The sequence below is a fragment of the Prosopis cineraria genome, unplaced genomic scaffold (genome assembly GCF_029017545.1).
Source record: "Prosopis cineraria cultivar Desert tree isolate PC_DT_omini unplaced genomic scaffold, ASM2901754v1 PC11, whole genome shotgun sequence".
Taxonomy (NCBI): domain Eukaryota; kingdom Viridiplantae; phylum Streptophyta; class Magnoliopsida; order Fabales; family Fabaceae; genus Prosopis; species Prosopis cineraria.
In genome coordinates, this window is record NW_026555342.1 from 28,485,861 (window position 1) to 28,507,999 (window position 22,139).

The window sequence follows — 22,139 nt, forward strand, 5'->3', positions numbered from 1 at the left end:
AAAACAGTTTTTAGAAACAAAAAATTAAAACAGAAAACAAACAGGCCTTAAGCTTTTGCAATAATGATGAAATGATAATAAAATAGTAATTGCCATTGTAAAATGTAAGATTTAAATTCCTCTAATGTTACATTTCTAAAGATATCGTTGGATGCATAGCATTTTGGATTTTCACTAATCCCCCATTTAAATACAAAAAAAATGTATGGATTTGGATTTAACTTATTTATAATTTTAAATTTCCCATATACTCATATTACTCTTGTCTTTTCTATCATTTCTCATTTTCGTCTCTTTTCAATTGAAAAATAGAGAGAAGCTCACTACCAATCTTCTATTTTTGCTTCAAATCTTAGCTCAACTCTTTTTTTTTTCATTGAAATTTTTTACATTATCCAGACAAATGATTTTAAATTCATGGATTTTAAATGTGAGATTTTAAATTTTAAATTTAAATTCAAATTTATCAATCCAAATGCTACCAAATGGAATTGTTAATATGAACACAAGAAAAGCATCATTGTAATATCCTAGGAATTTTAAATATGTGTATGTGTATTATATTATTTATTATGGTAAGGTATTTTTTTATTAATTCTGGAACAGATATAACAAAAGGAAATGTTGGTCTAGTCCGAGATTGAGCCAATATCTTGTTAGCCAGGTTCCAAGTTTGATCCTCTTGCTACAAGATAGTGCTTTTTATTTTTGCTTTAGTTTTGCTGCTGAATTTACCATAATGCCCTTCTAGTATTAAGAAAATAATTAAAATAAAATAAAAGAGGGGGGAAATCTGAAACTAAAATCACGCATCCCTTCTCCATTTCCCCTTCGATTTCTCTAGAAACCTATGGAGAGAGAGCTCTAATCTCTCATCCCCCTCTGTCGTTCCTTCACCCTTTTACGCCGCCTTTTTTTTTCTCGTTGCCATCGCCGTGACCGTGGCTATGCTGGAATTAATCCTCCTCTTCCTTCCTCCTCGTGCTTCCTCCACGTACCTGTGTAATGTGTCTAGGTCATCTCCATCCATTCTTTGTTATGCCTTCTCCCTCTACCGTTAGTCCGTCATTGATGTAATCCATCACTGTTCTGGTATTTCTGTTATCATCATGGCTTTTTCGTCCTCCCTTGCTTCACGTTGCCAAAGCTTGCTCCTTCCTGCTTTACTGTGCTTGATTGATGGTTTAGAGAGCATATATAGTTGCAAAAGGTCTAAGTAGAAGTAAGTTATATATTTGGAAATATATCAGGTAAGTGAATAGCATCCCAATTAACTTATATGCTAATTCCATTTTATCAAATATTGTTAAATTTGCATACAAATATTAGCATAACTCCAATTTCTAATATTCACTATTTTGAGAGGAACTACTTCCATTTTATTAAGTTTTTTTAAAGTAAATATAGAATTGTTTATGATAGAGTATCTTTAATCATTTACATGATAAAGTTTGATTTGAGTGAGAGGAAATGAGTTATCAATATGATTCATGTATGGGGATTTATAGAAGAATTGTTTTATGATGCTTATGATGTGAAGAGACAAAAAATATTGTTTTTTTAAAGTAAATATTGAGGGGCTTAATTTTAGAATGCTAATTGCTAACAATAGTTCTATTAGCCCTGGTGTGCTATGGTTAAATCTTAACTAGCTTGGCATTCATGAGCACCACACTCAAGCTTGTTATTTTGAGCTTAGTACTCACGCTTGTATTTGTGGGTTTCATGCATGCGCTTGTTTGTGGGCTTCTAATCGTGCTTGATCATTTCATTGCTTTAATCTGTGTTTGTTGGTTTTTTTTCTTGTGAACTGTGTGTCCAAGTTTAATTGGTGATTTACTCTTCATTGATTGTTTGTCCATTCTTGTTAGTTATTTACCCTCATAGATTGTGTGTCCACACTTGTCAATCTTTTAATTATGTCCCATTAAAAAATGAGTTTTGAAACTTATCGTTTATTCAAAATGATATTGTTAAATGAGTTGTGTTTTTCATGTATAGATTTTGAAGAGTTGCATATTTCTTAATTGTTTAAAACATATATTATAGTAAGAAAGTGAAATTCTAATGCTATGTCATTATTATTAGAATTCATACATATATGATTTATATATATAGATTTACATAGAATCTTCTAGCCTATGAGGTATAGATCTCTATTTTTTTTTCAAGTGGATATTTCTATTAAATCCTTGATTATGTCATTATTACATAGTCTCTTTATTTCTCTTGATTTTAAATTGGGATGTTATTCACTGAAAAATATTTTGGCCTTAAATAATACTTGACCTATATCTACTATTGATCACAAAGCACTTTATTGCTAAACTAAAGTAGAAGAATTCTTGAACAAATCTTAACTTGATCTAAATGTGATCTTATATATTATTTTTATAGTTTGCTTCATGTTTTCTTCATTGAATATAGATAGGATCTTAACCTGTTGTATACATTGATTGTTTATTATTGAGGATTGGAGATCCTTATTGCCAAGGTTCTATCAATTTTTTAAGAAAAAGTATTATTTTTTTTGTTTATAAGGAAAACATGGAAAGAATTTTTAATCTTATTATTAACGAAATTAAAGTATGAATTTAGAAGTTTTTTGAATTAAGGCTTAAGAGATATGGGTTATTTACGCATATCCTATGCCAGTCACATCTTATTTTGGGGCATAACAATCATCAACCCTCACATTGTTTTACACAAATGTCAAATATTGGTCATTGAATCTCATCTCTGTATAGCCTGCATCATGTCTCCCAAAGGTTATAGGCCTCAAGCTCATTTACTTGCTTTTCTGTCATGTAAAGACAGAAAAAGATGTGTAATTGATTGTGCCTTTATTAATTAATTTTATGATGCAGCTCTCAATTAATGGGCTCCAATCTGCTTCAGTTTCCTTGTTAATTAATTTGTAATAACCAATGAGCAAGAAGAGCATTAACCAAAAAAACTAATTATAATTTCAATATATATATATTATAAGCAAAAACATCTGTTATTATTGTCAACTCATTGTCCATTTCCAAGCATGATTCTCTTCATGAATTTGTTTCCATTTCAAATTCTTGTGGGGGCCAAGATTTCAAACTTTCCTCCCTTCATTCCCTTGTTTCATTTGTTTTATATTTTTGAAGGAAGACATTATATCTTATCAAGACTGTTCATCTTCTTTCTCTGAAGACACTTTCACACACGCAGCACTATTCTCATTAATCGATTGAAAAAACAAGGATTGGGATTAAATCAATTCAATTTCACTTTTGTTACGCTCTCCACAAGTATACGGACTGTGACAAGTAATATAATGTGAATAAAATATCATTCCCATGAATATTTTTTAAAAATCGTGACCAAGCAAACACTTCTAAAGGAAGGACTTTTAACAACGGTTATTTTAAACTTTTTACGTCAGTTATTAGGAGAAACAAAAAAATAGGAAGTGAAACTTTTAACAACAAAATAAAAAAAACAGACAAGATTTTTCTTAAAAAACACAACAAATTTTTTAAAAAAATGAACTTTTAAAAACGGTTATGAAAAAACTATTGTGAAAAGTCATGGTTATCTGTAGATAACCATTGTTAAAAGTTCATTTAAAAAAAATTGTTTGTTTTTCTGTATATTTAGAACTTAAAACCTATAAATTGTATAAGTTATACAATGAGTATAAAACAGCCAGTCAGTGAAATCATAATGATTATAAACAAGTTACAATGCACTAAATATATATTTATAAAACGAACTAATATAATATTTCTCCATATAACTAATACGTTAATCCATATATATATTTGTTCAAATGATAAAAAAAATATAAAAAAATATAATTAATCCAAGATCAATAACAATGTTAACTAAATCAATCCAACAATCTAAATACTCAAATGTAAAAACATTCAGTTAAATCAACTATTATGAAGTAAAAATTTGAGAATTAAAAATAAATATTTGAAGGCATAAATTCATCTATTAAAACACCCAACTGTATAAACATTCAATTAAATCAACCAATCACAATACCAATAGGCAATAAAAATTAAGAAAATAAATAAAAATAAAGACTTACAGTAGACGTGCTGGCAAAATCTCTCTAATGGAAGAGGAAGATGGAAGATGAGCAAAACCTACACCAATAAGTTGAAATAGCAAGGAGGAAACTACAAGTGAAAGACCTATGCACTGACCGCCACCAACATACCACTTATGGTAACCCACACACCCCCATGACCAAGAGAGTAGAAAAGGAATAGAAAAGTACTTGAATGGAAGGGAATTATAAAGATGGAGAGAAAAGTTTTCTCATCCAATTCTATTAAAAATGGAGAAGAAATGAAATATACATACCTATGAAACCTAGACGACAACATGATAGAGATTGAAGGGTGGCAAGGTGACTATAGAACAGTGACCGATGGGACTTTAAATGGTGGAAGGAGGAGAAAAGTGGAAGCTTTAAGTGAAAAATGAAGAAGAAGAGACAAGAGAAGAGTTGTATCATGAATCTAAAAAAGCTCAGGAAAAATAGATTTGCTGCGCCTTGCCAAATTTTAAATCGAGATACACGTTGGCTTTTTTCAAATTGATGTGGTATCTTTATTCCACGTCAATTATTTTGAAACGGACGTGGAAAAGAAACAATTTTTTTAAAAAAATAGTTTTTCATGTTGGTTTTTTTATAACCAACGTGGAAAGCATTTTTTACCTCAGTTTTTAGAAAATGGATGTAAAAACTATTTTAGGAAAATTATGAAATTGCTACCGCCTTTTTTAATTCAATTTTTTGTAAAACTGATGTAAATTACTTAGTGACGTTAAAGATTATTTTTATAGCAGTGAAAAGACTATGCAAATTCAATTTAGTTGAGCTAAACACAATTCAAGAATAAAGTTGATTTTGCAAGTCATATTAAAATTAAAAAAAAAAAAGAAAAACAATTGATTCCTAAACTTCAAGTACAAATTAGAACCTATAATTATTTATCCCTCTTACGTCTTATAACACTAAAATTACCTCTTCACATAAATGTTTTTAATGAAAATAAGTACTAACTGGGATTCTAAAAATAATTGAACAAGCTCTCTTAAGTCATGAACAAGTATTTAATTAATTAATTTTCCAATATTTTGTCACAAATTAAAAAGACACAATTTTATGGTCCAACCCTAATTTGGTTATGCAAGTTTAATAAGTATATTTCTATCTTACTAACCCAAACCATCCTCTCATGATATAAATTCAGTTCAAGTTCTTGCACTATTTTATCCAAGTTATACGCTCAAGTCAACCCTCTCTAATATCACCCAAGTGAACACATCATCTAAATGGTGGCCCAAATACTTAGAAGCATTAAGAGAATAGTAAAATTAACACTTATATATCATTAAACACAAAAATAGAGGAGGAATTAGTGTTAATTCATGCAAGGGTTCCAAATAATCTTTAGAGCAAGGAATTTAGCTACTCATAATCATTACAAACCACAAATACACAAAATATTTGGACCCATATCAAATTATAAGAGAGAAAAGGGAAGTGGAACAGGGAAAACCATAAAAATTGATGCAATGAAAAAGAGAGAAAATTATGTTAGCAATGAGAAGAAACTTTGTCCCTAAAAGTGGTCCATATATCACATTTAGGATCATATTTTCCTTACGACTATATTGTATAGGAAATAGAAAGTATATAGCAAATGAAAAGAGGCATTGTCATTTTTGAAATATACTTATTGGATCACATTTTCATTTTCATTGCATTATTTTATTTATGGTCAGCCTTGTAGGACATAGAGAATACCCTGAAAAGAATGTCAGTGAAAGAAGCTTATGTATGGATATATTGTGTCTTCACAAACAAATATAAGAAAAAAATCTTTATTTTTTTTGTATAAAAAGCTCTTCAGTTTAATTTTATTGAATGTATATTATATCTTTCTATCACCTATTTGTTGATACATGGCATGCTTGACATGTGAGTATACTTCAAGTCACACTTCATTTCATAAGAAACTTCTATCTTTCAATGAAATATTTTTTTTTTATCAGCTTTTTCAAGAATATTTAGTTTTCGTAATTTTGTCTTGGTTCAAAGAAAAATACCACTTAGTTAGGTTAAAAATACATGCAAATAATAAAATTTTTATAAATATTATATATATTGATAATGCATATGTTAGTAGAGCCTTTTGAAAGAAGAAATAGATATATATATATATATAAAGATAAAAGTGAAGTAAAGCATTTCACAATTAACATGGAAAAAATTAAAAGCAACGCTGTGCTAATTGATGTGTCTAAAAGCAGAATAGTTGCATATTATTAATGTTATATATATATATATATATATAAGACATTCACTACATAATCAATCTATTGTTTGAATATTAAATAGTAATGGGAAAAGAAGTTAAGAACATGCAATTTTACAGTAATGGGGACTTTTTATATTCATTAAACTGTAAAAGCATGAATACAAGCGTTTGAAGCAAGAATATAAGAAAACATATAAGGGAAAGTAGAGTAAAGAATGAATGAACAACTCCAATCTGCAAAGAAACAAGAAGCAAGTGCAATACATATCAAACCATGCACATCTAATCCATGGTTAGTTAAAAAAGCAGGAGTTCAACTATATATTTCAACTTCACTATTAACTACTATATATAAGGCATTATATATAAGTGTTTTTTTTTTCCCTTAGTAATGCAAGTATGAGTCCATGCTCATTCCAAAAGAGGCAGTGGAGGAGGAGCCCATGTTTTGTTTACTTCCCAGAATTTTTTTTTAATACTATATTATGTCGTTGCAACAATTGAAATATGAAACATACTTTATGAATATACGCTCAGGTGCAAAAGTTTAACCTATTCCAAATATTTGATTCCATATCATAATATACATACACACGTGAATATATATATATATATTATATTCAACAAATTTAAAAAATATATACACTTTGTGAATATATACATATATATATATATAATATATAATGTATGATTTAGACTCCTCTATGGTAATGGAAGGACTTTTGTTTCTTGAATGTTAGATTTCCAAGATCTTGTGTTTGGATGCATGGGATTTTGGATTTGAACCAGATCCCCCATTTAAATACAAAAAAGTGTATGGATTTAGATTTAACTTTGTAATTTTAAATTTCCCATCTACTCGTGTTACTATTGTCTTTTCTCTCATTTATCCTCTCTTAGCGATTACCAAATAGATGTAAGCTTGACACTCACAATCTTCTATTTTTGCTTCAAATCTTAGCTCATCTCTCTTTTTTCATTGAAGTGTTTTATACTATAAAACAAATGATTTTAAATCTATGGATTTTAATGTGAGATTTTAATATAAAATTCAAATTCAAATCTATCAATCCAAATGCTATCAAATGGAATTGGAACACTGGAAAAGCATCATCAACCCCCACATTGTTTTACACAAATGTCAAATATTAGTCATTGAATTCTCATGAACCACCTAAACCGAGTAAAACCATATAGGCCTTCCATATGTATATAAGCCTCAAGCTAATTACTTGCTCTTCTGTCATATGAAGACAGTGGAAGATGTGCAATTGATTGTGACTATATTCATTAATTTTATAACGCTGCTCTCAATTAAAGGGCTCATTCTGCTTTCAAGTTCCCTTGTTAATTGATTTGTAATAACCAGTTAGCAAGAAGAGCATACACCTAGTAAAGTAAAAAAAAATTTAATTCAATATATAAATATATATAAGCAAAACCATCTGTTATTATTATCGACTCATTGTTCATTTCCAAACATGATTCCCTCCCTTCAGCTTGTCCAAAACAAATATCAACGGCACAAATAACCAATTTGCACTCCTTAGTGCTTACACTCAGCTTGTCTTTTCTCCATCTAAATCTAACCTATCGGCCCCAAATCTTTCATTTTCAGCTTAGATGATGTACAATCTTAGTTAGTCATATATAACAATTTTGTTTCTTAACTTCTCTGGCCACCAAATATTTGAGTGTTAAAAGGACTGATGTGGCCCCGAAAAGGTTTTTCTTTCTATGGACTAATTTGTATATTTGTTTTACCAAATAAGTGTAATAATTGAAGAATTCTTGCTCGTTGGTTCCAATAAATTGGTGTTTTTTAGTGTAATATCGTATTTAAAGAAAATGGGTCTCAGTTTATAATCATAGTTATTAATTATTAATTATGGGGTAAATTGTTGTTAGGTTTGTGAAAAGCTTTTTTTTTAATTTGATTCTTTATGTCTATTCTCTTTATTTAATTATTCAACCCATAAAATCCTGCAACGGATGTCTTTCTTTATGAGGCTTAATTAATTGAGAATAAAAGCTGCGACTTCAATGGATAAAAGATGAAAACAATTTGAAAAAGGGCCTATTGCATGGTTAAACTAATCATACATTGACTCACAAGTTGCGTATTGTGAACCAACACTTAGAGTTATCAATAAAGGCTAGCTTAGCCCTTAAAGGCTTAATGCCACAAGCTGTGTCCAAAAAGTGAAAAATCAGTGAGGTTAAAATATTCTAGAAGTTTCTAGAGTGAGGCAGAGGGGATTGGAGTGATCTAGAACTATCAAGAAGGCCGGAGTCTTCTACAATACATTGGCATGGTTTGGAAAAGCCTAGATATCTCTAGAATAGTATGGAGAGTACATGGTGTATCTAGATTATTCTAGAGATATCTCTCATGTATGTTCTAGATTTTTCCTTGTAAATATCTAGATATTTCTATAGAATACTTTAGAGGATCAATATATACTGGAGGATTGGATTGGTCTTCCCTGTCCATTAAGGAGGCGAGAACTCTCTAGAAGAAGGGAAAGGCCTATAAATACCTTCTCATCCCTCATTTGTAATGAATAAAGCAATTCAAGCAAAGTTCTAAGCTTTTAGGTTCTCTCATCTAAGCTCTCTTCTCTCTCGTGTTCAAGTTTCCTAATTTCTTTGTCTACATTTTGAGGGTTTGGCTATTTAGCAAAGATCAAGAGGTTGATCATGTTAGAGCCAGCACAATTCAAGGACAAGGGAGTTCCAAACCGTGACATTAAGCCCACGAGCCATCTTATTATAAAATCAACACTTTTCTCAAGTCTGGCCCTTATTGACAAGGACCCATGCCTGAGCTCAAAAAGCCAACATAACTTTTTTTGTTTTTTTAAGTTAAAAAATTCTAATTATATTATTACATATATAAATTACAAAGTACTTTAATTAAATATCTAAAATGTAAATATTCTTTAATCTCTATTATCATCAATCTTCATTCAAAAATAAAATGTAGACCCCTCAAAGGGAGGTTACTTGGAGGAGGTGGTACTATTTTAACAACCTCAATAATGTCATCTTCATCACCTAAAATAAAATATTAAACAGTTTGTGTTATTCTCATATAGTAATTCAAAATTTTAAATAAATTATATAAATAAAGTTGCAAAAGAAATTATAAGGGCTTAATAACTAGTTAGAGTCATTGTTCATTTTCACAAACCTTATAAAGGTAGGGCCTAAATGCCCTGTGTTATACAAAAATTTTATATATTTTCACACTTTATAAGTCTTCACACTTTAATTTGTCATTAAGTGCTTGACTTGTGAGTTGACCCTAAAATCACACTCCATTTCACACGAAACAGCCGCTATATGTCTCTTTTAAGTACATTTTATTTTGGTAATATCATCTTAATTTATCCAAAAAAATCACAATTTACTTCAAAAATTACATGTAAATAGTGTGGCTTTTAATTTTTCTTTTACAAATTTTTATATTTTATTTAAATGAAGTTGTGCAGTGAAAGAGAAGACCAAACTTTCATTATCATTTCGCTGTGTTATTTCATTTGTGGTTAAAATTGTGTGAAATGGAGATATTTATAGAACGAGTTTGAGATATTTATAACTATTTCGTGTGAAATGGAGTGAGAAGACTGTGAGGTTTATTCATAGGTTAAGTACACCATATACTTATAAATAAAGGTTAATGTATATATTTAATACATCCAATACAATCAATTAACTATAAAATATTCATTTGTGTCAATATTATTTGTTCCTTCACAATTCCTGTGCAATCTCAAAGGCGAATATATATAATATTTAAAAAATTAAATAACATAGAGAAAATAAATAATAAATAATATATATGAAAATAGGATGTAAATCTTATAAAATGGTAGGCGTCAGAGCGTCCCAAAAGAACCTTTGGGAGGAAAAGATTGTAATGATATTTTTGTGTATCATGCTTTAAGGAATAAAATAAAATAAATGAATAATAAATATAAAAATAGGATAATTCTAATTATGGATAAAAAAAATCAGAAGTCTTCCATCTTTAATTGGCTATATCTATCAACTTTTATTTTATTTGTATGTATATGAGATATAGCCTACTTGACTTGTGAGTATATTTTAAAGTCATGCTCCATTTCACATGAAATAGCTTGTAGATATCTCAAACTCATTCTAGATAAAAACACAAATTTCTTTTTCAGTGATCACAAATCAAAATAATGCAATGATAATGAAAGCACGGTCCCTCATCAACAAATAACAAAAGAAATTATACAAGTAATATTCTTTCTCATTCCTTGTATCAATTTTAGGGGACGGAAATTTTTCATGGTGGAGAAAACACAATAATCCTAATTAAGATTAAGAAGTTTATTATTATATGACTTATTATAAATTTCTAAATTTTACTAATAAATTTAAAATAAGTTCAATAAATTTCCTTAATAAATAATATTTATTTTTTTTTATTTTTAAATTTTATATAAAATTTCAATTGAAATGTTCTAAAAATAGTAAGATCCAAATCTTACTACATATATGTGTATGTGGTGGTGTCATTGGCATGTGCTGATAAACATTATCAAATAAGTGATAATCAAATGATGTTTTGTGTTAACTTAAATAATTATGTTTATATAAGCATATGAAAGGAGTCTTTAGTCACACAGCTTATTATTTATATTTTTAATCACTCTTTATTATTATCTATATTAGTGTCAATTTTCTAACAAATAAGTAATTACCAAAATATGGGACGCATTTAACTCCTTCACATGACCAAGAAAAATAGTTAAACTAATTTGTAACACTATAGTGGTAAATAATTGTAACTACTTTTCAAATTTCCTTCCAATTAAAATCAATATATATTAATTACCTTTAATTGTTTTCTCGTATAATCTCTCTCTCTATAATACAATTTAGGGTAAAATAGTAATTGGGCCCTTAAACTATAGACTCAAGAGCATATGAAACCATAAACTCATTTTTTGTGCATTTTCACCCCGAAACATTTTATGTAGTGCCAAGCTTCCCCTTGCCAATTAACTCTGACATTTATTTAATTAAAAAAAATTTAGAAAAGGACTTCAAAAATTACAAAAATGACCAAAAAAATTACAGAAAATTCCCAAAAATTACAAATTTTATTTTTTTGGTCATTTTCTATAATTTGTGGATTATTTTCTATGATATATACCTTTATTTGTAAGTATATATATGGCGTAACTGACTTGTGAGTAGACCTTACATTCTTTTCGTTCTATTTCATATGAAACAACTTATAAATATCTCAAACTTGTTCAAGTTAAAAGAAGCACAATTTTCTTTTTGACCAACCACAAATCATCAAAATAATGCAATGATAATCAAATAAATAACATAATAAATTATACAACATGCAATCTTGTTTCTCATTCTTTGTATCAACTTCTTTTAAGGGGAAACATTCAGTCTTTCATATTGATTTGTGTCCTAAATTGTTTTTCTGATGAGTCAGACCATGTTCACATTATGACTTAAGTCCACCTAAACCCAACAATAAAATTTTCAAAATCAAATCCAATAATCGTGACTTTATAGCATATGATTCACTAATTTTATATTGGTTATTTTATATTTTATATTTTATATTCAAGAAAAATAGATAATCTCTAAAACTTCATTCAGATTTTGCTTTAATCTAAAATATCCTTGCTCATATAATTTTAAGGATTTCAAAAAGTCATAAACTATTGCCGATATAAAATTTTAACACACAAGTAAATGAAGTTGCATTGTTTCCTTTGGTCATTCATAAGACGATGTTTCTTGTCCCATGGATTGTGACTACAAGATAAAATACAAATTTGACTACCATCAAGTATGCCAATGTGTTTCTTCCTATACATTTCTCTGAAGACTTTAATTTTAATATATTTCTTTGTAATTTTGTGGTCTTCTCACTAACATTCTTTTGGGGATACTGTAGCCTATCAAACTTTTGACCACAAATGAAATAACACGGTAAAGCGATAATGAAAATTTGGTCTTCTCTTTCACTACACAACTTCTTATACACGACAACTTTTATTTTTTATAGTTATTTGTGTTCTTATTAAATATTCTTTTTTATGGGCCAGACCATGTTCCCATAATGAGTTAACTCAAGGAAAATATATACAATTTTTATGTTGATTGAGATTAATTATTCTAGTAATTGACAGTTTAATTATCAATAAATTCTAATAACAAATTTTCATTTGAAGAAAAAAAAAATATCATAACATTTATTATTTTATATTTTCTTTTTCAATACAATAATAATATAATATAATATACACACTGTTCTCTTATGCAAAAATTCTATTTGATTACTTGATTTCGATTTAGAGAGAATACAGCTCCTCTTCTTTTTGTTCTGGTTTCTTTTCCCAACAGCCATTTCACTATTCACGCAATTTTTGTCAGATCACATAAGTTAATGGATTGAACTTGTTAGGAGTTAATTAAATATATGTGTGTGTGTTAACAAATATTTTAGACTTATACGAAATATCATGTTAATTAAATGCTTTTTAATTCACATATCAGTTTTTACTATATCTTTTACATTATCATTGTGACGAATATTCGGCTTTGAACCAATATCAGATTATTCATAATGTGAACACACTATCTTTAATTAGTATTAATAATTAAAATTTATAAATCAAATTTACCAATTAAGTTTTAATTTTGTTCGGATGTTAATCCTTCAACAAAATTTTCCAAAATACTTTTTCTTTTAAATTGCATATAATTAATTACCACTTCAAGTGTCAAGCGTAAAAAGTGCATTATTAGGTTGAGTGCACTGATTTTTGAAAAATACATACTCTTTTTTCCACATACATCATATGAAATTTTTAAAAGAAAAATTAAAATCCACGCTATTTACATATGTAGTTTTGAAGTCAATTGTGGTATTTTTCTTTATATAAATTGGCATGATATTACCAAAATAAGATATTCTTAAAGGAGACCTATATAAACTATGTCGTGTAAAATGGAATGTGACTTTGAGATCTACTCACAAGTCTAAATTCAGATCCTCACGCATCCCAATCTACCTAGAACCTTTGATTCTTGTTCCAGATTTCTGAATCTTTTAATTCTCATTTAAATTTATTCAATTGTTTGATCATTTAATGTCATCCCCTTTTCAGGTCACAGGACCTTTAGTGTAATTAATGATTTTTGATGGCCCAAATATATCATTTTGCCCTAAAAATAAATAAAATATTAAAATAGCTAGGAAACTCTTAACGTAAAAGGAGGGAAAAAGGAAATTCTTGTGGCTGCTACTACTACATAATTATGCTGTACCAAAAGATTGCATTATTGCGACGCTAGATTCTTCTGCCATCAAGCAATATATTTTAAGAATGTTTTTAAGAAACAGCATATACAAAATTCATTTAAAATCAGTAAAGTACCATATAAGTATTCTGTATTTGATTTTTTAAATTAAATTTAATATTTTACTTTAGGTTTAGTAAAAACAATTACATTGTTACTCAGGAACACTTGATTCAACTGGTTAAGGGTGTTCGATCAACTTATCCTAGGATTTCGAGCTCAAGTCTTGAAATATACATTTGCATTAAATAAACATGCTAAAATCGTCTAGCAATGAAATAAAAAAGAATAATAAATTATTGGCACTCTAACCTTCACTCATTCAGATATCACAACTCAAGCGCTACCAGATTTTACAAAAAAAAAAAAAGATTAATTTATAGACATTGAAGCTATTTTTTATTTAATTTGATCAACTTTTAGGCCCTCTGATACGTCAACCATTCTTTGCTTTGAAATTATCTTAAGGGGTGATAGATGTACTTCATCTACTCTAAGTAAGACCTAACAGACTTAACCACAATTTAATGAAACAATGCAGTGATTGATGTGATCCTCATAGTAACAACCTAATCAATAAGGATAGACCCCATTACCAACAGCGTCTTTTGTTAAGACTTTTGGATAAGGGACAAAAATATTCAAAAACTTTTTCTCTAGAAATTTTTGGTATCTTAAAGTCAATAATGATATATAGGTACTCATTAACTTTATAAAAAAGGCGAAACTTCTTCAATCCATTATATGGTCAACGTGAGGCTATTTCAACGGATTAGGGAATGTTGGCCTTACCCATACATCAAAGTTGACTTAAGGAAACTAGAAGTTCTTGGAGAAAAAAAGTTTCAAGATATTTTTGCACCTTAATCCTTTTTCATTTAATAAACTAGTTAAGCCTTGAGATTCTTCACCTAGAGATTAAGGGGCGATTGACGGTCCAAAATACATAACAATGTAGTATTGGTCTAAAATGTACCACACTTTGAAAAGTTAATAACATTAATTTTTTTCTTTTTCACTAATGCCTTTCTTAATTGTATTGTGAGGAGGGATTATATATGGAAATTAAAGGCAATTAAGATATATTCTTTCCTTAAATTACCCTTATTTCATAAGGTATTTCACTTAAAAATAAATATAAAATGATTTATTTATTAAGGGCATTTTTGGACAAGGTATTAATTATATCTTGAAACACTAAAAATACCTTACATTTTTTAATGAAGGGAGTATTGATTTTAATTGGAGGGTAATCTTAGAAAGTAATTATTATTTTGTTATACCATTTAATGATCTAACTGCAAATGCATAAGTTTCACTTATAGATAAAACATTTGATTTCTAAATATAATTCTCATAAGTTTCAATTACAGGGATAATTTAGTCCAAATTTATTAAACTCAAACATAATTATTATACTTAACTAACTTTTCTAAACTGTGTGAATTAGTTATTTTCTCCAATATTTTTTGTTAGTCGAAGTTATTTTATCCAACATTTAAAAACGGATATGCGTAACCAACATTTGTGACTGATACACATGGTGCTTCGCGAGGTTTTTGTTATCATCAACAAAATCTTTCACAAATTTAATTCTATGTATGTGCACATCGAACTCCCAAAATGCACTAAATGGAGGTTTTGCATATTAAATCAAAAACTGATTCGGTATAATTCCTCTAATTTAATTTAATTAATCTAATTATGTCTCACCTCACACCTTATGTTTCATCAGAAGCAATTAATTTAAGTAATCACATATGATGAGGGAAATCCCGGGGTATATATATATATATATATATATATATTTGAGAATATTAGCGTAATGAGTCTTATGCTATTAACCTATTTTATTTTACTGCTCGCTTTAACTGTGACACGTGTGTATTTGTTTCTTTTACTTTACACAAGTTTTTATTTTGGTCCTATAATTTTATAAAGTGTTTTTTTTGTCCTTTAACCCCAAAATTGTTAGTTTTGTTAATAAAAGAATGCTGTCACTAAACTTTTAAATGTTGATAAGCAGTTCTCAAATATTGACATATTAAGTTTAGCGTTTAAATTAACAGTGTTTGACACACAAATAAATCATCATTCAAGATTAATGGTGTTAGGATTAGAAAACTGAAAAGATACTTTATAAAATTAAATGAACAAATTATATGAAGTTAAAAGACTAAAAAATAATTCTTACTTGGTATTTATGTATTTCAGTTTTTGTTTGATTCGAATATCAATTTTTTCTCTACAAAAATAACAAATGGATATAAAAATAAGATGATATGTTTTGATGGTTTCCATGTACGTAGCAAGATATCAAATAAAACATTTCCAGCTTTATCATAGCTTTTAGTTTTCATCAAGGAAATATTTTCATAAACTTAATCATAATATGTGTGCACATCAGACTCCCAATAAATGCTCTGAACAAATTTTACTGAGTAGGGCGATCACCAAAGAATATAATTAATATGCCTCACAACATTGCAAAGAGTGTTTATCATAAATTAATATATTTAGTTTTCACACTAAACTAAACCAACCTCAATTTTCTTACGAACTCATCCAGCAGTGTAATTCTATAAAACTTTTTCTTTGAAATTGAAAAATAAAGCAATACCTATTAGTCTCTGGCCAAAAAATGGATTATTAGATTGACAAAGCCGCTTTATTGAAATATACATGCAAAAAGGTATTCTTTATTTGCCACATACAAGAATACATACTTCAAGAATCTCCACATTACCATAAAAGCATATTCTTAATTTTTCACTTTACAGTAAATATTTAAATAAAAGGTTGATTATATAGTGAATGTATTATATAACATTAAAACATATTATGCAATTTCTACTTTTAGACTCAACACACAATTATTCACAACGTAGCTTTCAAGTATTTTCATGTCAATTATGATATGATATGCTTTACTTTTATTTTTATTAATTATTGTATATACCTTTTTCTTTTGTAATTTCTTGAATCTACCAATATAAATCATATGTGTGTGTGTGTATATGTATATATTATATAGTTTACAGAAAGCTTTATTTTCAACGTTAATTAAGTGGTATTTTTATTTGTGAAATAGGGAGTGACTTTGATGCCTACTCACAAGTCAAGCACGGCATTTATCATATACCTACAAATGTATTATAGATATCCAACCCAAGTCTAAAGAATTTTGTTATCCAATCAACAATTTTTTATGGCTACTCATCACAAGTCTTCCCATCACTATTAAGGTTCATTTGGCGTATCCTCCATATACGGCCTACCAAACCAGACCATAAATGAAATAATACAATGAAAATGAAAATATGATCCAAAAAGTAAAATTATATTCATCATAAAGGGACAAAACTTCTTCTTACTGGGTTACTCTATTAACCTATACAATGATATGATAATGACAATATCGTTCATGAAGTGATAACAAACCACTTTGTGGGACAAAGCTTCTCCCCATCACTAACATGTATAATTTTCTTTCTCTTTCCTTGGATCTTCTTTTACGGGTTAATTTTTATGTAATCGTTATTTCTATCTTTTCCCAACCCACAAGTCAAGCATGCCTTTCAGTGATAATACTAACATTTTAAAGTTATTTTTATACTAACATTTTATTATTTGCTTTACTTGCAAATTTTCTATCAAATAATGATGATTTCAATAAATTCATATGTATTAAATTATACAGTCAGTGCCCCTAATGCTTATAAATTTGTACATATAATTAATTAAATTATAACCAATTTGTAGTAATTATAAATTTCAATTTCATGCAAATTATAACCAAACATTTTATAAATTGAAGAATCTCTATATCTTTAAAACTACAAATGTCAAGTAATGATGAAATGAATAATTATCTCACCCAAAAATTAAAAAAAATGCATTATTGAAGAGACAATGTATACTCACAAATTCTTTTTAATGCGCGCTAGACCTGACTATAAATGAAATAATACAACAAAAATGTGGTCCCAAAAGTGAAATTATACAACAACATGCAAGGACAAATTGACCGCAAATAAGATAACGAAGGAAAAAAAAAATTTGGTCCTTAATCAATATGATAATGGAAGAAATTATACAGCATGCAATTTTCTTTCTCTTTTATTGCATCAACTTCTTTGAAGGAACGAATTAAATTTTAATCTTTAATAATTACTTTTATCGTCAAAAGAAGCAGATATATTAATTTGTGCCCATTCCTCAATTCACAATCACAAGTCCAGTATGACTTGAGCCTACACATTCAAGGATTTAGAAAATATCAATCCCGGGAAGTGTGACGTCAAGTCCACTCATCAAGTCAATTAAGTTTCGATTAATTACCTAATCATCAATTAAAAAAACTAGAAAGAGAATCCTCTACGTTTGAAGACTTTGGGTATTTTCATAATTGCAACCAAAAATATAAAAAATAAATATGGTATCTGATATTTAAATTACATTTTGAGAATGTCAACAAAATATGAAAAAAAAAAACACTTCTGAATTTTTTGATAATCAGTAACCATGCATATGATTTTGGCATGTTGTTATATCTAGAAAATGAAAAAAAAATAAATCGTAATAAAATATAGTCATACACTTTGGGAAAAGAATGACTAATGTTTGCCGAATGGAAATTAAAAAAAAAATTGCCATGGAATCGTTGAAGTATCAAACGAGATACCATGAATGATACTAGGTCATCGCAAGTATCAAATTTTGTATTAAATTTTCATAATTAAATTATTTTATAGGGAATTCACTTTGAAAATTTCTTTAGGGTTTGCCATGAGTGATACTAAATCATTGTGTGTCTTTAGAACATCAACCAGTGGATTGTGAGTAATACTAGATCACCACAGGTTCCAATATTGATTATTGTTCTCTTACCCAAATGTATTTCCTTGGAATAATTTAAAAAAAGTAAATAAAATAATATAACCCAACATTCTTTCATAAAATAAATAGTTAAAAGAATAAAAAAACTTAAATAATAACACCTCGAACTACATGGACTTTGATCTCAATCACAGGGTATATAAAACCTAGGCTTTTATCCTAGGTCAAGTCTTCCCATGTAAATAAATATTTTATTTTCACTTATTTTTATTTTGCATGTAAAGGATAATTAAAAATATTAAAAGGCCAATTTAATTTAATGCAATCAACTTAGGGTAATTGTTCTTCTAAATAGGTGTTGTGGGGTGCCCAACACCTTCCTCATGTACAATCGACTCTTGAACCCTTCTTCGCAGACCATACTTTCCATTACATGGTTTTTCAAGTTTTCTCTAAAAACTTTCATGACAACTCTCATTTCCTACTTTTATCGACCTTCCCTCTTCACAAAGATCACGATCCCAGTGCGACAAACCACATATCAAAATGGTATAATAGGCCATGATTTGTTATTAAAAACTTAGCTAATTAAGTGAATATCTTAAATGTGACCCACATCTCACAAGAGTCCAATGCTCTCAAGCTAGGGGACAAGGTCTTGTTAGTTGCAATGTGATACAACACTATAGCTCTAAGAAGAAAGTAAAAAATAAACATGAGAAATTCTTTGTGTGTATGTGTGCGGAAATTAAAATAACAACTGAAAATTTTTTAACTTATTAAAAATTTCTATCATATCTAGCCTGTTACTTGGTTCTCCATTAAAAGGATTGAGGTACCATATTTTGGAGCAACATGATGAACCACAATAAGCATCCAGTGCCCCATAACAAGAAATAACAAGTGTTATCAAAAAATAAAAAACATTTACTCCACCGAAAGTAGCTCACCCTTAGCAGTAAGGAGCAAGAAATATAGTATCATTGTTTGCTCCCCTATACTTAAAATGATCCAAAAGCTTCCTTACTTGATCTTCAAGAGCTTCCTTAGTAATATCATTATAGGGAGAGACACCATGGAGATTAACTAGCTTGAACCTCAAGGCCACCAAGAACCACAAATGAAGGTGACTTGGGTGAAAAAAATAAACAGGTTAATACACACACATATAATTCAAGTAATTAATTAAGCATTATTGAATAATTATCTCAAGTAGAAACTCATCAAACTAGTGCTTGCCATTTTGTGCTTGAGGATTTCATTTAAAATTTCATCCTAGATGACTTCAAATGAGCTTGGTCTACCATATAGCCTCTTATCAAAATTAATGATATCCCCAATGGCCACCTAACAAGCCATTCTTATAGCCATCACATAAGTCTCAACAGAGCCATAATATTTGTGTTCTACAATAGGTATTGGTGTCAGATGCTGTGAAACTGTGGTTTACTCTTTGGTATAGCCCGATGCCTTGCCTTTCAAGTTGATCTTCCCCCTCAATTGTACAACATAAAAGTTTCATAATTATAATTATATTACAAGATTCTAAACAATTATTTAAACCATACCTTTTTAATTCCTTTGGTGACAATCGGTCCTTTGCTGAATTTGGCATTACAACTGTCACAAGGTGCTTAGGCCAAGCAATGAAGTGCCCCACTGCATCTCCTACCATCCACACCTCATTAATAGGAATAGTCAATGGATGCTTGTGATCGATTGCAACAAGTAGAGAAACCCTCATGTAATCGGGCAGGAAAGGATGGTTATGGATTGTGTTCATAGGAATGTTGTACATGCACCCTTTGCATTCAGGATTGTCTCCTAAACAATTGCAATCATTCTCACCCTAAACAAACAATGATAGTCAGTTTTTAAGATAAAAAAATTAAATAAAGTTAGAAGATAAAACATATTATCTTGGTTAGTTTTTCTGAAGGGACTGTGCATCTATCTTTCCTACTAGGGCTATTCTCACCCAAAATCCTTCTAGCTTTCAGTATGCCCCAACTACAACAAATATCATCCCTTATCTCACCATGCATTGTCCAATACTTGTAACTTTGATCCATCCCATTAATCACTAAGTGTTCTTCACAAGTATCTAAACTAACTTGCTTCACAAGCCTGTACTTTAAATACGGGAAAACAATTCTAGTAAGGTCATCCACATGCTTAACTAAAAACTTAACGAAGTCCACCACTCCATCCCAATATTTCTTGGATAGACAATTGGTAGACATCCATTCCTTATCCATAATTTCTACAAAGATTAAGAGGGAAATGTGATTAGTAACTTTGACTACTCTTAGATACTAGGAGAGTTAGATACAAAGGATAAATTAGTTAATGAGTCACTAACCACATGTTTGCACATTCAATCATTAATCTTGTTTTAAACTAGTAACTATTTTTTAATGCTAGACATTGAAAAAATTTTGACAGCATAATGGCTTAAAAAAGAGTTTCCCAAGCTTTATACCCTCTCTTTATTAATTCGTTTGACAACAACAGCAACAACAAGAACAATCACATAAAGTTATACCCAAGAACAATTTAAAAAAAAGTAGTATAATAGTTTAAAAATGACTATTACCCAAGCTTTATGCCCTTAGAAAAATCATATTATTCACAACAAAGACTATATATGGTTCAACAACAACAATAACAACATCAATAAGAAGCCAAATTTTAATGAAAATCATATAATCCACATCAAACACTACATATATCAACTTAAAAACTCAAAATTATTTTCATATAAGGCAATTTCCAATCAATTCAGGCACTAGCAATGTGAAATTGACAATTCAAGAAATAAAAAATCTAAATTAATCATTCAATTACAAAATAAGCACCATCAAGCACCAAAACTCTAAATTTCAAATACCCATTAGCAAAAACACAAATGGAGGTCAAAATAATCAATATTGAAACCACCCACTGTGTATATAAATTAAAATCAACAACCCATGAACTCAAAATGAGGAATAATGATTGGGAAGCAAGAACCAACCTCAAGAAGAAGAGAAGACAACAAAAATGGAGAAATGGCAATCATGAGTGTGACAAATCCACCACATGAGCTTAAGATTGAGGCCGATAATCCAAAGCCCACTATGAATTGAGTGCAAAATCATGTTTTTTAGCTGTTGGAGTAATAGAATATGGTTTTCTGGGGGCCTAGGTGTGTTTCTAATGACTTTCGTGTTGCAAAAATGTAAAGAGGAAAGGGTTTTGGAGGGGAATTTAAAACATAATACTTGATGGTTATTTCAAAATAACTGTCAAGTATTACAATGTCAAGTATGTGCTAGACATACTTAATAGTTGTTTTATAACAAGTGTCAAATAAATATGTTTGTTCAATTTTTTAAAATTATCCATTTGACACTTGTTTAACAATGATCGTCAATTATATTATGTATATATTTGATGGATATCTTTAAACAAGCATCAAATAGATAATAAGTATTTATTTAACAACTATTTCCTAATAGTTGTCAATTATGCGTTTAAATATTTGACAGTTGCTTATAAACAACTGTCAAGTATTCTATGCATTTTTTATTTGTCATTTTTCTCAAATAACTGTCAAGTATTGGGGCGTCA